The sequence below is a fragment of the Elephantulus edwardii genome, unplaced genomic scaffold (genome assembly GCF_000299155.1).
Source record: "Elephantulus edwardii isolate Elephantulus edwardi_28Jun2011 unplaced genomic scaffold, EleEdw1.0 scaffold00010, whole genome shotgun sequence".
In the NCBI taxonomy this organism is placed as follows: Eukaryota; Metazoa; Chordata; class Mammalia; order Macroscelidea; family Macroscelididae; genus Elephantulus; species Elephantulus edwardii.
In genome coordinates this window covers 22,548,514-22,553,573 of record NW_006399760.1, presented here as the reverse complement: position 1 = coordinate 22,553,573, position 5,060 = coordinate 22,548,514, and the positions used below count along the sequence as shown (strand labels likewise).

General features: G+C 38.9%; 1 pseudogene; it reads right to left on the bottom strand.

The window, feature by feature from the left end:
- Positions 1 to 2,775: 2,775 nt before the first annotated feature.
- The window catches only part of LOC102852828, a 26,467-nt pseudogene continuing 24,182 nt past the window's right edge, over positions 2,776 to 5,060 (bottom strand).

Sequence of the window (5,060 nt, the reverse complement as noted above, 5' to 3'; positions counted from 1 at the left end):
AACAACATGTACCGTCAAATCGGATCTGACTGGTACAGGAGGAAATTGTCCCTCCTCCTCCGGCAGAGCATCTGGTGTATTCGAACAGCATACCTCTGGGATTGCAGTACAGCTTTTTTTTTTTGCCAATAGGCCACCAGAGCTCCCCTACTGCATGCATTTTGGGAGAACATAATTCAATCTCTAACAGTTTTCACTTGCAAAGAACATAATATTAATGTTAATTTTACATCTTTCCATAGAAAAGGACATAATTTTCTGCTTTATTATTTCTTCAGGTTTAAGATACTGTCTTTGACAAGGCCAACCAAAGTAACAAAGTTTCTCTCTCATTTATATTTTTGTCAAGCAGTTTGGCAGTAACTGCTTGTGGTAGAAAGGTACCAAACATATTTCCTGAAAGTGCCTGGAGTGGTTATCTACTGATTAGGTTTTACAAGTAGGGTCAAAGTCCTTTATGACTTCATTTGACAATTAGGAAGATTTTTTTGTACTCTGGAATTTGGTCTTAGGTGATCATTAAGAAATCACCAGCATCAATAAGCAGACTATCTATTAATGCTTGACATATTAAACATTTTTATCAGTAGAATACACTATATAGCACGCACAACTGTGATGACTACATATGAGGTAATCAAAACCAGGTATCTTCCATAGAAGGCAAGAATTCTACCACTGAGACAACAACAAACTAATAGTGGTATTTACTAGGTTTAAATTGTCTGGCTGAAAAGAATTGTTCCACCCTGGAGTTTCACTGCAACAGTTAATAGGTTCCTTTTTTTCTCTAGTCACAGATTATGCTTTCTGTAGAATATAGCCTAACTATGCTTGGAAGAAGTTTACTACTTCTTAAAGGGTAACTTATGTTTTGAAATATCTAATTATCAGGCACTAAAATGTGAATTAATTTTTTTAAATGCTAATACATCTCATGTTACCACTTATCTGCCAGTTTGTTGTATGATTGTGCTTACATGTAGCTGTGACACTAGGCTCTATGTCAATGATATTTCAGATTCCAACAGGATCACCAGCCACCCATGGTGGACAGATTTCAGCAGAACTTCAGCCTAAGACCAGGATGAAGAACCTCATTTACATCTAAAAAAGTTTGTCAATGAAAATCTTATTGGATAGCAGTGGAATTTTTTTTTCTTGAAATATAGAACTTTATTTAGAAACTGTTTAAAGTATAAAAAAAATCCTGTCAAGAAAGACCAGGTGGAAAATGAGTTCCCAGTAAATTGTAATTTTAGGGCAACATAAGTCTAAAGGGCCACAAAAGAGAAATAGCACCACTGTCATTTGAACAATGGCTACTTATATTTTTTTCTTTTTTTTTTGGCATTGTTAATCACTGAATCTGTTGTTTTCCTCTGAATTCCACACAGAGCATGCACTACACAACAATTTTATCATAAAATACCTGTTTTCTACACACATTTTAGGACAAGCTACCACCAGAAACAAACCCATACAAACACATTGGGGCTGAACAATCTCAATAGTGGGTGACACACATTTTGCAGAATTCTGCCAAACAAAAGGCTAGACAGGCCACGGGCAAAGCATTTGAGGGAAAGTTAAGGAATGAAATCGTTTAAATATTAATAATTAAATCATACACGGTATTGTGTTTTCTGCAAAAAGAAAATGAACATTTAGCAACACGCTAACGAATATTATCTCTAAAGAGATTAGTGCACTGGCAAAGTGTTCTGATAACAGTGGAAGGCTGTGGACAGCAGGGACCAAAGACACCCGAACCCTGCAGATCCCAAGGTAGGGACAGCCTTCACTGTTCACTCCCATTGCCGGAGGTCCAGATAGAACTTGCATCATCATCATCATCACTCTAAGAAGAAAATGGTAAAAAGCCAACATAGAGGAATTCCCAATGGGCAAGGGAGCAGAGAAGGAAAAAAGGTTAAATGTAAACTTTAAGAAATAGTAAAATGGGACACAGCCCCCACTTAAATCCCACAGAAGTGGACAAGTTCCCCAAAGCAGGTGTTAAGACTGATAAACTAGACACACCCTTCCTAAAATACACAATACACAGTAGTTTGGGAAATAATTGGGAAAATCTTAAGGAGAAAAGCTCCCTGAAAATAGGCATTTTCTAACATCTCAGGGCTGAAACATTTTCTCTATTCATGTGGGTAACAATCTCTCTTCTTTTTTTTTTTTTTTTTAAATCAGGGATGAAATTGGTCAGTGGTACCAAATGGCTTCACAGAGCAATTCTTAGAACTTTCCCATTGGGCCAATGTCTCGGCCTCCAAGGATTTAAGCAGTCCTACAAGGCTGACCAACATCAGGTTCCAACAAAGGTTCCAAGATTGAGCCCTTCCTTCCTAAACAACATCCAACACACAATATCATCTGGCATGTTACACGTTATGTTTGGAAATAAGGAAGAGTATTTTAAATACTCTTAAGGCATTTATTTCTTAAATGTTCTTTGCCAAGCTTTCACATGAACTTCAAATTGAATTCAGTCTATTTCTCTGCTGACACCTTCTCCAGCAACCACACGGGAAGCCCATGGTCGGCCTCTTTGTTTTCTAGGTGAACCAACTAGGTGTTAATACTGCTTTGCTACGAGGTCAAAGCTCCTAACTCAAACTTATGGAAAAAGGAGTGAGACTTCTGCAAAGTGCACTTTAAGAAGAGGTACTTTTTACTTATGAAAAGAAACCAGTGAGTCCTCTAAGAATCAGAAAAGGGAGTATTTTACAGTTAAGCACATGATTTGGAGTGAAGAATTCAGTTGCTTTTCTGGTCCAGGCTGTAATACTCTTCCTGTTCTTCCTGTGGGCCGCCTTCATCAGGTATCACAAAACCTTCGTCTGTGGCTTAGAGAATGTCCAGAGTCCTCTGCAATATGGGGTTGTTTCCCCCCTCATTCTCCTGGCAAATCAATTCAATGTTCCTTAGCTTTCCAAAGTAGAAATCCCTCTCCTTCTCCAAATCTTCAACAGTAAGCTTCAATTTGTTGACCTGCTGCATCAATTCAGCTGCTTCATCATCCCCTCGCCCACACCAGGATTCCTTCTCACCACACTGGGGCCAGGCTTAGAAGTTGCAGTAGTTCTCTGTGTTGAAATGGGCCTCTGTGTAGCTGCACTACTAGTGCCAAGACATTTCTTCGGTTTATTGAGTGCCAGAGCAATGAGGGAAGGAGCCACTGTAGTTTCCTGAGCTTGCCTGGCAGCCTGACATAGTCTTTTCCATCACAGTTTGCATCAAAAAACTTCTTGAAGGGGAGCTCTGGTGGCCTAGTGGCAAGAAACTGCACTGCAATCCCAGAGATATGCGATTTGAATCCACCAGATGCTCTGCCGGAGAAGGAGGGGCCATCTCCTCCTGTACCAGTCAGATCCAATTTGACGGTACACACACACACACACACACACACACACACACACACACACATTAAAATAAAAATTTTAAAAACAAAACAAAACAAAAACCTTCTTGAACCACTGAACAAATTCAAAATTGTCCTGAATTTTTCCTTTTACTAATTTATCCACTGGAATTATTTTGTCAAAACCCATCCTTTTAAATCCTGCTTGTAGAATTTTGAAGTTCTGGATGTATTCATGTTCTAGTTTAGCTTGGAATTTCACTTCCTTCAAGACAATGGAACTTGGAAACAGCATGTCCACAAATTGACAATAAGCAGCCCCTGAGCATAACTGTTCAATCTTTGTCAGATTCAACTGCAGAGACTCATTGATCCAAGCCAGCAGTCATGTCGATCTAGGTTATCACTGGTGACTGACGTGGAGTTCATGTTCACTGACACCTTCGGCTTTCGGCTGAACCAAGTCCAGTGCCCGTACCCAGCTCCCGTTCCATCTTCATCTTGTTCAAACCACCCTACCCCGCCCACCACCAGCTCGATGACTTCAGCAGTCGAATTTTGTCAGATATACTGCCAGAAGAAGAGCCCTCAGGTTGGAAGGCATTTAAAATATAACTGGGAAAGAGCCACTTCCTCCAAGTAGCATCTACCTTAAAGATGTAGATGGAATAAAGCTTTTGAGACTTTTATTTGCCAATGTGGCAAGATTCAAAATGCAAAGAAACAGGAATATTCATTAATAAGCAGAGCATGGATTGAGCTAAGTATGAATCAAAGAAAAGCAGAAGTTGTGAAAAAGAAAATAGAATGTTTGAAAATTGATATCCTACGCATTAGTGAATGGAAATAGATTTATATTGACCATTTCGAATTGGACAATTATATGGTCTATTATCTTTAGAGAGAACTTTGGTGGCCTACTAGTAAGAAGCTGCACTGCAATCCTAAAGGCACATGGTTTGAATCCACCAGCTCCTCTGTGGGAGAAGGATGGGCAGTCTCCTCCAATGCAATTAACTGCCTCTGAAAAATCACTGGAGGGTCAGCTATGATTTGGTACACAGAGTTACTATACCAAAAACAATTGGTTGATGCTGAAAATTTCAGGAAACACCATATGAACAAGAGCCAGTAGTTGTGAGGGAAGAAGTTCGAGCTTCAGTTAAGGGATTTGCAAAAAGTAGGGCTCCAGAAATTAATGGAATACTAGTTGACATGCTTCAACAAACAGATGTAGCTCTGGATGGGTTGACCAATATATGCAAGGAAATTTGGAGGACAGCTGCTTCAATGACTGACTGGAAAATATCCATATTTGACCCATTCACAAGAAAAGTGATTAAACAGAATGTGGAAATTATTGAACATTATCATTAATAAAATATGTAAGCAAAAAAATTCTGAAGATTATCCAAAAATGACTACAACAGTACATTGACAGAGAACTTCCAGAAGTTCAACTGAGTTTAGGAGACACCATGGCACTAGGCATTGCTGACATTAGATGGATACTGGTTGAATGCAGAGAATGTCTATTTATGCTTAATTGATTATTCAAAGGTTTTTGACTGTGTGGGTTGTAATAAACTATGGCTAACAATGAGAAGAATGGAAATTCCAGAACACTTAATTGTTCAAATGAAACCTACACCTACACCAAAAAGCTGTTTTCTTTTTTTTT